The 12,596-nt window shown below is 35.4% G+C and overlaps 1 non-coding gene across 1 annotated transcript; it reads left to right on the top strand.

Annotated features, from left to right (window-relative positions):
* The first annotated feature begins 5,378 nt into the window (after window positions 1-5,378).
* LOC112535192 lies at window positions 5,379-5,482 on the top strand. Its single transcript, XR_003079369.2, has one exon. It is a non-coding gene; the product is annotated as a small nucleolar RNA R71 (small nucleolar RNA).
* The last annotated feature ends 7,114 nt before the right edge of the window (window positions 5,483-12,596 follow it).

The raw sequence follows: 12,596 nt of genomic DNA, 5'->3' as shown, positions 1-12,596 counted from the left end.
GAGCTTGGTTTAAGCTTGAATCTGTTGAACTGTAGCTGTAAGGAGACTATTCTGTTTCAACTGCTCTTCCCAATGCTTGTCTTGTTTAGCTTGTGAGGCTGCAAAAGTTTCAACAAAAGCTTCTAGATTGGACTTGGGTTGTGGTTGTGGTTGTGGTGGCTGTTGATTGTAGTTTTGATGATTTAAGGGTGGTCTATTTTGAAAACTTGGAGGATGATTGAAGTTGCTGCGAGGTGGTGGTGGTTGTGGTGGGTTCAACTGATTTTGAGTGTTCTTGTAAGAAAATGTTGGGTTTTATTTCCAACCTTCATTATAAGTGTTGGAGTAAGGATCATAGGGTCTCCTTTGCTGGTTGTTGTTATAGAGAGCATTAGCTTGCTCCATTAACATTTCAGCATATTAACAGTCACTTACAATATGTCCCTGTACTCCACATGTCTTGCAAGATGCTACCACAGATGGCCCTGCTCGAAGTTGATCAACCTTAAGCGACAAAGCCTGCACAGTACTAGTCAAGAGACTCATTGCATCAACATCATGTTTACCCACTTTCTTTGCACTGTTTCTCCTACCTAATTGAAAATTATCATTAGCAGTCATCTTCTCAAGCAATGCCTTAGCCTCAGTAGGGACCTTTTGAACAAAATTACCACCCGACGCAGTGTCAATGTAAATCCTGTACTCATGCGTCAACCCATTGTAGAAGGTCTGAATCAATAGCCACTTTTGAATTCCATGATGAGGGCACTTTCTCTACAGATGCTTGAACCTTCTCCAATACTCATACAATGACTCATCATCTAGTTGACGAAGAGTGCTCAGCTCGGTCCTTAGCCTTGCAGTTTTCTCTTGACCCAAGAACTTGGCCAAAAATGCCTTTACTAGCTTGTCCCATGAATCAAAAGTACCAATGCCTTCATCTTTTAGCCACTCCTTTGCCCTACCCCTCAGAGAAAAAGGAAAAAGGTGAAGTCTAATTGCATAATCACTGACATTATTAATCTTAAAAGTGTCACACTTCTCTAGAAAACTATCAATATGATTAACAGGACAATCATTGACTCCCCCTGAAAAGGAATCATTGGAGATGAATTGAATAAACTGAGGTTTCAGTTTGAAGTGTGTTGCAGTAATTGCAGGTCTAAGAATGATAGACATCGCACCGGTAGTTGCATCCGATACACCATACTCCCAAAGAGGTTTAGCAGCCGGTGGTTCAGCCATTGTTTCCTGTTGCTTGTTCTTATTCCTTCTCCTTTTACTTCCTTACTTACGTACAGTAGCCTCGATCTCAAGATCAATAGAGATTAAATCTCTTGAACCTGTTCGTTGAGTTTGCATGCAATAAGAAGGAAAACTAGAAACAAAAGATCAGAAGCACAAGGAATAATAGCCGAAGCACTACTAAACCCAAAGCTTAGCAAACATAAATCAAAATCAACTACTTTAATACCGTCAGTCCTTGGCAACGGTGCCAAATTTGACAAGGCTGTCGTGTGCCTATAAAAAATAACCTAATTAGACCTTCTAACTATGTAGTCGGGCAAGCAAGGGTCGAATCCCCAGAGACTAAAGTAATAAAAACTAGCTAATCTTGACTTTAATTAATGCTAAGTAAGCAACCAAATCAATGATTAAGGAAGAATTAATCTAAGTCTAGTTAATGCAATTAATAATAATGACAATAAATTGAAGGATAAAAAGCTCCTAGAGTTAAGTATCCCCACTAGCATATTTAACGCAAAGATAAGTTCCTACCCCAAACTAATTAAATAAATGGTCACAAGGAAAGGTAAACCCTATAATATATGAGGAAAGTAAGAATGTGAGCATATGGATCTTCCCCTTGCAAGCCTCCAAATTGATTGTTTTGCACCATTTGAATAATGCTTGCTTTATTTCAAAATTGTTGTTGGCAATAGTAGGTGCTACAATGCCTCCAAAATTTTCTGTAATGTCGGGCATGGCAAAATCTCCCAAAGTTCTTCTTCCTGCTGTGTTCTTTTTATGTTGCTCTTCTTCTTGTCTTTGTCTTTCTTCCTTATGCAAAGAACGAAAAGTACGTTCAATTTTAGGGTCAAAAAACAAAATATCACTAGAACTCTTACAACTCCTCATTCACAAATAAATTATAAATGCTAGAAAAGAAAAAAGAATATTCAAACAAGCACACAATTTATATAAGGATAATTAAAAACTACACTAAGGCCTAAAACAAGTTTTCTCTACCTTAAACTAACAAAAATTCTATTCAAGTTCCCTGGCAACGGCGCCAAATTCTGATGTGGGTGGAATTATACCCTAGTTTTCAAACTAAATATAGAGTGAGCAGGGTGTCGAACTCTAGGGAACTTGGAGTAATTTTGTACTAGTTAATAAAGATACTAAGATGGATAAGCAAAATATTATTGTAAAGTTTAATTTAATTATTCTAAAACTAAACTAACATTAATCAATAATTAATAACTACTAATAAAATTGATTAATTAATCTAACAACAATTTCAACATATTTTTACTAGAACCATAATTCAGAAATGATCAAGAAACTAAGAATTATTGTCAACACATGTATTGATTGGAGAATGTGACCTAAAATCCTTAAAAGCAACTCTCATTGTCAATTAAGGGAATTTCCATCTAGAGTCTACAAGCGCTCTCATGTCATTGTAGAGATAGACAAAAACCATTAAGAACCATGCCAATTCTTTTACCCCTCAAAGCGAATTTCTTATGTCTAGGTACTTTCCTAACCTTTAAGTGAATACAATTGCATTTCCACCAAAAATCCCGACTCTCATTATGAATCTTTGATTAACATATTATATATGGTGATCAAGCATATGTAACAGAATGAGGCACTCAATTGAACACAAATCAATCATGCATTACTAATAAAATAAAAGTTGTTTACAAGATCAATTCATCCTTACAATTCTAATAAATAAGGAAGTTAGCCTTGATACATCTTGGATGAAACCAATAAAACAAAAATTACTACACTATACATCAAGTAAAACAAGTAAATGAAAGGAGAAAAAGGGATAGAAATAATGCATGTAGTGATCTCTAATGTCTTCCAAGTAGTTACTTAAGGAAATGTAGCCTTTATAAGAACCATCTTCCTTTTGCCTTTGTGTTGTCTTCAAATGCACTTAAACTAATACTCTTTTTTTTTTAATATTCTGATGTTTTCTCCTTTAAAGAATAGAAATAACATTTACATAGGCCTTTGAGTTGGTTACAAATGGTCAAAATTCGTCTCCTAATAGAAAGGCACCATTCAAAGTGAAAAGACACCATACTGTGCAGGGGCAGAAACTTCGGGGGCATTTTCGTCCTTTAAGATGACAAAATTTGAAAATCCTTAAAAATGAAAGTTGTAGCCCCGTCTCTTAGCTTTCCAACCCATTTACTCACCTTAATCAAATTTTTGTAGAAGAAGTTATGTCCAAAATACTGAAGAGTGCTCAAACTGAAATGTCATATTGTTTGATGAATAACTACTCTTTACTACTAGTGACATGCGTAATTAGTAGTGACAGTAGCAAATCTTCACCACTAGTGACGTGTGTAACTAGTAGTAGTCCTTGCTCAATATTCATGGATTCTGGTCCGTAATTGCACGTATTTCCCTCAATTACTGATAATGTCCATCGATAGTCACTTGAAACATGAAAGAAACCAAAACACAGGTAATTCTGGCATAAAACAAGATAACTGATAACGCAATAATCTATGCATTTTATACGCTATATATATACGTTGTTCTTCATGTTATCTTCGCATTTTTAATCTTTTAGAGCTATTATTAGTTTGTTTTTTATATTTCTCTCCTCGGGTTCGTTTTGTTTTGTTTCTGTAGGAATTGGCTAGAGTTGCTAGGCGTTGGCGAGGATGTTTGCAGAGTCGTTCATGGTCAAGCACGATGTCAAAGAGATACTCATGCCTAGGAGGATCTTATATCGCGAAACGAGCAAGGGAAGCTATCTCGCTGACACTCTACGACTTGGCTTTCAAGGCCAAGATAAAGCAAAGAAACAGTCCACTTCACCCCCTACTCTCGGCCTACAATGCCACGTCACGGCCCGCCCATGGCTAGATCTGCAAAATTGCATTTTGGACACCTGTCTAGTCGAATTTTTAGGGTGAAAACCTACCCAAACTCCTAGATATCCTATGATATAAATAGATGGTGAAACGAACTTGAAAAGGGAGAACCCCCTTCTTCTTTTCTCCTTAGTTCTACGCTGTGTTTTCTTTCTTGTACATTACTTTTCATTGTGCTTTGAAGATTTATCAAAGACCTCATTATTCAATTATCAATCCAGGTATTTTCCTTTTCCCTTTTTAATCTATTATTAATTATGTTTTCTTTTATAATCTATTTTGTTTACTTAATTATGATGAGTGAGTAGTTTTCTAATCTAGGGTTAAGTGAACCCTAGCCATGATTGATGTATGATTTGTTCCTTTAATTCTCCAAATTAATTATTTAATTGCTCTTACTTAATTGATTGTGCATATTCCAATACTAGCTTAGGGATAATTAGTATTGTTATGATTCCATTCTCTTTATCATAACGGGAGTTGGGTTTGACAGATTTGAATATTTCAATTAAGGACATGAAATTCTCCACGGGAATAGGTAGAATGGATTATTAGGAAGTCAGGGTATTGAGTTTAATGTCTTTAATTTGCATGATTCCGTGGGAGTAGGTTTTGATTGCATATTAGGGAAGTCATTGACCAACTTCTTTACCACTCCTTAAGTTAAATGATTGACAAGTTTCCTTAGGCTGAAACTCAGGTTGATTTGGGCGCCTATTTGGTTGTTGGTTAAAAGGTTGATTTGGTAGTCTATTTGGGAATCCGGGTGGGTTTTGTGGTTTAGTGTTTGTATTAAATGGAGGATTAAGTTGGCTAGAAGCGTTAGACCATGAAAAACCTGGGTGGTTCCTCCAATTGGGGTTATAAGTGTTTAAGTTTTGTCCTCCCCTTTGGTTAAAACCTCCTTACACATAATCCACATCCTCATTAGAATTCATATTACATTGTGAATATGAATAAGGTCCTACACACATCTCACAAGACACATTCATACTTTCAATGGAATTAGTTTGAGCTTTACTTACCAACTTTGTTAAAGCATCTACCTTTGCACTCAATAAATTAATGGTGTCAAGCTCTAGAATTCCTTTAGCCTTTGCCATTATTGCCTCTTCACCCATGTAACCTTGAGAAGCAAGTTCCTCGAGCAATATAATAGCCTCCTCAGCTGTTTTCTCCATCCACTTCCCACTTGAGGTTGCATTAACAATATTCCTATTGTCATCAGTCAACCCATTATAGAAAATTTGAGGAACCATCCAATTAGGCAAGCCATGGTGTGGTTGTCTTTGAAGTTCCTTGAACCTTTCCCAAGCTGCATAAATTGTTTCACCCATGTTTTGCTTGAATTTTGTGATCTTATTACGAAACTTGGCAGTCTTGTATGGTGAAAAATACTTATGGAGAAATGCTTGCTTTAATTGGTCCTATGTAGTGATTGAATTTCTGGGCAAACTAGCAAACCAAAGTTGTGCTTTCTCCTTGATAGAAAATGGAAAAAGCCTTAGCCTTATAGCATCATCATTTACTCCATTAATCTTGAAGGTTTTGAGCATGGCCTAGACTCTAGTCGTGCTCAACAATCAACACTTGAACTTCAAGAGTGCCATTTTGGCACAGTTTATGGGGCCACTACGGCCTCCACCACGGCTCATGGTGGCTTAGCACTGGTGAGGACACGGCCAGGAAAAAGCCTTAAGTTGCAGGATACGGAGGTCTAACACGGCCTGGACTCTGCCTGTGTTGATCAGCACAGGCTTTACCATGGCCGTGCTGAGAGATTTATATAGGCAAATGCGATTTATTGAGTGGGGGTTCGATTTTGTGACTTGATTTTACATATACATGCATAAGCCATCTTTTTCCAGACTTCACTATTCAACTTTAGAAACCTATTTCATCTATTGAATGAAGGATTAATTGGTTTTAACATCAAATTGCAGATCAAGAATAGATTTGGAGGCATTCAAGAGGCATTTTAGGGTTCATCATTCAGAATTGGGAATTTAGGTTTTTTCATCCAACTTGAAGAAGAAGGGTGTATATGCTTTCAATTTACTTTTCTGAATTTGTTCTTTACTTTGTGTTGCTTATTAGTATGAGTAACTAAATTTGTTAAACCTATTGGGGTTCCAATGTTGTTGGATTGCTTTTAATGTTTATGAGGCTTTGATTTTCAATGCTTGTCTCTTCTTGCTTTCATTATTAATGAGAAATCACATTATTCATGAGACGTTGTGAATTGTGGTGTTTAGATTGCTTTATGTAATTGAGAAGTTCATTTAGTAATTAGAAAGTTGAATAGCAAGAACTGGTTAATGATCACTTAGAGATAAGGGTAATTGACTAGCCGGATCAAGAATTAACAAAGCTTAATAGAGGCGGATTAAAGCTTAATGCTAATTTAATAATTGACCGTTAGAAAGAGATTCCAACTTTAGGTTCTTAGGTTTAGGAATTCGGTTATCTCGAGAGGGAAACTGAATTCAGTTAAGAATTCATCCACAGATAATCGCAATTGGTAATCAATATAATCTCTATCTTCACTAAAATCCAACTAGCTTAGGTCCCCTTGGGTTTGCTTTCTCCTTTATTTGTTTCACGAAATCCTTTCAATCTGTCTTACATTTAGTTAATCACTTGCTTACATTTAATCATAGAATAGCAACTTCATTGATTTTGTTAAGATGATCTAGAAACTTCCCAAATTGCTTGTAAATATTACGCCTTATGAATCTTTATGGAAATGGTAAAGTCCTAAGGTCTATCTTAGGGTCTTTCTCTTGACTTTCTTTCAACTTCATATCTTTATTACCATCTCTCTTTTGCTCTTCCTTCTCTTTAACCATATCCTCATCTTCCTTATTAACATCTAGCACTAACATATCATCATCATCTACTACTTTGTTCTTCTTTGGAGCAACAAGCTCCAAGCCACACTCTTTGACCTTGATCCACTACTAGCTCCCCTTTTGATAATTTCAAACTTTTAATGCCTAGAATATGTAACAAAAACATGTATAAACACTAAAGATAATAAGAAAACACAAATAGACACTTGGAATCATATAAATTCCTAACTATAAATAAAAATGCATGCAAACTAAGAAAATTATAAACTAATGAAACTAATAATGCATGAAAATGTCCTAAATACCTATGGTAAACACAATATATCATTGGTCCATATCATTCCCCCTCTCCTCAAAAGGATTCGTCATTGAATCTAGACTATCACCTGCATCAAAAGGACTCAAATCAGCAACATTAAAGGTAGCACTAACAGTATACTCACCTAGAAGGTCCACTTTATAAGAAATCCTACTTGTGTTCTCATTTTGTTTGTTTCGTTTGTGCCACTTTTTCTAATCTCTATCTAGTTTAATGGTTTGGTTTTATGAGCATAAATACGAGTGTTGATTGAAAACGCCTAGAAGTGGCAATCATAAGCACCAATCCAATGCTTGGATAAATGCGAAGAAAGAAAATTAGTTGATCGAGTATTGATATCATCCTTAGAATGATAACTAATGAATCTTTTGGAGGATAGAAGGAATGACAAGAATTGAGGCATTCCCCAATATGCCAATTCAAGATTTGCACCATCGGGTTATCATTCCATGTTCCTTTGTGCATAAGGACTTCTAATTACACATGGATTGGTGTAAGAAATTATAGGAACACAATTGATAAGCTTGACCAGTGGTATTGTAGTGTGACTTGATGATCTAGCAGGATGAGAAATCATGTTACTTTTAATTAATCTAAGCGGGAATGCACATGTTTTGATTTGTATGATGCATATAATTATCTAATTTGGGCTAGGGTGTTACTCGGTATGCCTACACGAATTCTCCCTTGCTTTTATTATTCTGGCCCATAAAATTGACTACGAGAGTTGTTGACTAGTTAACTCCTCTTTGTCTAGTATGATGGTTTGGTTTTATTTAGGGAGTATAAACTCGATTGTTAAGAGAAAGCTCGTGGAAGCGACAATCATAGGCACTGATCCAGTACTTAGACGAATGCGAAGAAAGAACATTAGTTGATTGAGTAGTGATATCATTCTTCGAATGATTGCATATGAATCTTATGTAGGATAAGGGGAACGATGAGAATTGAGGGATGCTTAAATATTCTGATTCAGGATTTGATTCATTGGAATCTCCATCATTCCTTTTTTCTCTAGGCATGAGGACACCTGATGGCACAAGGATTGGCGTAAGGAATCAAGAGAACACAATTGACAAGGTTGACCGATGTCATTGAGGCTTAGCTTGATGATTAAGCAAGACGAGATGTAAATCCATGCATGTAAGGGAGAAATCATGTTGCTTTTAATTAATCCAAGCATGAATAAGCATGTTTTAATGTTTTGGAGGCATATAATGAAGTACATTGGGTCGAAGTGTTATTAGGTACACCCACACAAATTTCCTCTTATTTTCATTAAGGAGTCATAGGAAAGCAATTGATAATCTTGATTAGTGGCATTGGGGCATGACCTGATGATCAAACAACACGAGACACAAATCGACAAGCGTAAGGGAGAAATATTGCTTTGGATTAATAAAAGTCAGAATGCAAACATTTTGATATTTGGGATGAATATAATGAATGATTTGGTTGGAGCGTGACTAGATATGCCCATATGAATTTTCCTTTATTTCTAATAAGCTGGCTCATAAAATTTGGAAATATGAGAGTTGTTGGCCACTCAACTCCTCTCTAGTTCTTGATTTGACCTTAGTTTATTCATCTTTCTTTATTTATTTATTGATATTCAGCTTGTTTTTTCTTCTTCTTATGGAATGAGGGCTATGGCACTATATAAACTGCATGCAACCGAACCAGGATTTGAATTGATGTCATTTCATTGATTCCTCCTAAATTGTATTGGTTTATCCTAAAGATTTCATTTCAATTGGAATTTGGTTATTCACCATGTATGAGGATCCCCGCTAAGCATCCATGGCTGAATGGTTAAAGCGCCCAACTCATAATTGGCGAATTCGTAGGTTCAATTCCTACTACATGAACGCCATTTGAGGCTAGTGTGCATATTATTTCAATTTTCTACCTTGCAGAGAATTAAGTTATACGTTCTTTCACGAACTTTGCGGACTTATGAAGACCCGCACTAGCAAACCTAGACTTATCACTCATGTCCTTCCATTTATGTTCTTTTGTTCGTCTCTTTCTAATTTATGTCTTGTATGATTATTTAGCTTTATTTGGCGAGCATAAAGAAGAGTGTTGAGTTAAAGTACGTGGAAGCAACAATCATAGCCACCGATCCAATGCTTGGACAAATGCGAAGAAAGAAAATTAGTTGATCGAGTGTTGATATCATTCTTCAAATGATCGCGAATGATTATTTTAGAGAAGAGAGGGAATGACGTGAATTGAGGCATGCCCAAATATTATGATTCAAGATTAACACCATTAGGATCTTCGTCATTCCATGTTTCTCTAGGCATGAGGACTCCTTGATGACACAAGGATTGGCATAATGGAATACCGGAACGCAATTGACAAGCTTGACTAGTGACATTGGTGCTTAGCTTGATGATCAAGCTAGACGAGATGTAAATCCATTTGCGTGAGGGAGAAATCATGTTGTTTTTTATTAATTCAAGCATAATACAAGCAGTAATGTAAGCATTTTGATGTCTGGGATGCATATAATGAATTAATTTGGGTCAGAGTGTTGTTAAGTTGGCCAACACGAATTTTCAATTATTTTTGTTAAGTTGGTTCACAGAATTTGGGATACGAGAGTTGTTGATCAGTCCACTACTATCTACCTCTTAATTTGACTTTAGTTTATTCATCTTTCTATATTTATATATTCATATTTAGCTTCAAGTTTTTTCTTCTGGTGGAATAAGGGCTTTCACACTATACAAATTTCATGCAACCGAATACTTGAGGCTAGTGAGCATATTGTTTTAGTTTTCTACAGTGTGGAAAATCAAGTTGTGGGTTCTTTCAAAAACTTTTTGGAGTTATTAAGACTCACACTAGTGAAAATTGATTTATTACTTATATCCTTCCCTTCTTTTATGTTCTTTATCTACCCTTGTTTTTAAATCCATTAGATTTTATCCTTATGCTTAGTCGTATAGAAGACAACAAAAAACTTATGATATTTTCCTTATCAGATCTAAGATCCTACCTATGTTCTGATTTGGTTCATTTATTTGGTGCCTATCTTTCTAATCTTTTTTTAGTTTGACGATTTTTTTTTATTTAGGGAGCATAAACACGAGTATTGAGTGAAAAGTCATGGAAGCGGCAATCATAGGCACCGGTCCAATGCTTGGACAAAGGCAAATAAAGAAAATTAGTTGATTGAGTATTGAAATCTTTCTCAAAATTATCGTGGACAAATCTTTTGGAGGAGAGAGAGAACAATGAGAATCGAGCCACGCCCAAATATTCCGATTCAGAATTTGCACCATTGGGACCTTTGTCATTCCTTATTCCTCTAGTCACGAGGACTCCTGATGACACAAGGATTGGATATAAATTTGATTTTATCCTTACACTTAGCCGTATGGAAGGGTACAAAGAAGTTTTGATTTCTTTCCTTATCAGATTTGAAATCCCACCTATGTAATTATTTTGTTCTTCTCTTTTTTCTCCCTTTCTAATCTTTATCTAGTATAATGGTGTTATTTTATATGGGGAGTATAAACACAAGTGTTGAGTGAAAGTGCGTGGAAGCAGTAATCACAGGCACTGATCTAATGCTTGGACAAAAGCAAAGAAAGAAAATTAATTGATCAAGTACATGCACCATTAGGGTCTCCATCATTGATTATTCCTCTAGGCACGAAGACTCCCGATGACACAAGAATTGGCGTAAGAAATCATGGGAACGCAATTCACAAGCTTGACTAGTTGCATTGGAGCATGACCTGATGATTAAGCAGGACAAGGTGCAAATCCCAGCGAGAGTGTTGATGTTTGGGATGCATATAATGATGTAATTTCTGCCAAATTGTTATTAGGTAAGCCCATGCAAATTTCTCCTTATTTTTGTTAGACTGGCTCATAAAATTTAGAATTATGAATGTTGTTGACTAGTTAACTCATGTCTGGTCCTTGATATGACTTTAGTTTATTCATCTTTCTTTATTTATTTATTCATATTTAGCTTCTAGTTTTTTCTTCTTATGTAATGAGGGCTTTCCCATTAAGAAAACCGCATGTAGTTGAATACTTGAGGCTAGTAAGCATATTATTTCATTTTTCTACCTTGTGGGAAATCAAGTTATGGATTCTTTCAAGAACTTTGCAGACTTATCAAGACTCACACTTGCGAACATAGACTTATTCCTCAAGTCCTTCCTTCAAGAACTTTAAATTCTATTAGATCTATTAGATTTTATCCTTACGCTTAGCTGCATGGAAAAGAATAAAAAACTTGTGATTTCTTTATTGGAAAACACATGCAGTGGCATGCAGTGGCGCAACAGAAGCTCTTAGACAGTTTATATCTCATAGAAATTAAGGTTACAAGTTATAATTGAGGATTTAAATTCAAAAAGGAAATAACTTTTCTTTTATGAACATGAAGAACACAAAGAAAAAGACTACAACCTTTGAAGAGGAGAATTCAATGCTTGATTGTTGATGATGTTTATGTTAGAGAATCATATAGAGATTCACAATTGCAAACCCTCTAGATTATCTCATATAATCAATTTCAAGCAAAGCTATTCAATCCTTAAAGATGAAGAACTCCTCCTCTTCCAAGTTTCCTACTATGATAACCTTATTATAATCGTAAGTATGTCAAATTATATCACTATGTGATAATAGGAGTAAGAAACTCTCTTATATAATGTTAAGGATACATAATGTTAACATAGTTGTACAAACACATGTCATTATAAAACTCTTTTGTGATGACATGTGTCAAGCAGTATTAACACATGTCATCATAGAACCCTTTAGTGATGACATTTGTCAAGCTCTATTCACACATGTCATCATAAAACTCTTTATTGATGACACATGTATAACTATATTGACACATGTCATCATAAAACTCTTTTGTAATGACACGTATTAAGTTATATTGACACCGCGTGTCATGTAGCTTTCTTCACATATTTCATTATAAAACCCTTTTAGTGATGACACGTGTCCGATTGCTTTCTCTACACATGTCATCTTAAACCCTTTTATGATGACACGTATCAAGTTACTTTCTTAATACGTGTCATCATAAAGCCCTTCTATGATGACATGTTTCAAGCTACTATACAAACCCATGTCACTACAAACTCTTTTGTGATAACATGTGTCAAGCTCCTTCAATATATAACACTTATATATTATACATTATTTAGACGTTTATGGACTTTAACTTCGGAAGATACTAGTGTTCCTACTTGAGGTACAAGTTAAGTCCATCGTCGTGCTTGAGTTGATCTTAACATGTGTGACTTTCTAGGTTCATTATTAATTGGCAAT

The sequence above is a fragment of the Ricinus communis genome, chromosome 3 (assembly GCF_019578655.1).
Source record: "Ricinus communis isolate WT05 ecotype wild-type chromosome 3, ASM1957865v1, whole genome shotgun sequence".
NCBI lineage: Eukaryota > Viridiplantae > Streptophyta > Magnoliopsida > Malpighiales > Euphorbiaceae > Ricinus > Ricinus communis.
Note: the sequence above shows the minus strand (reverse complement) of the source record. Positions and strands in the feature narration are given on the sequence as shown.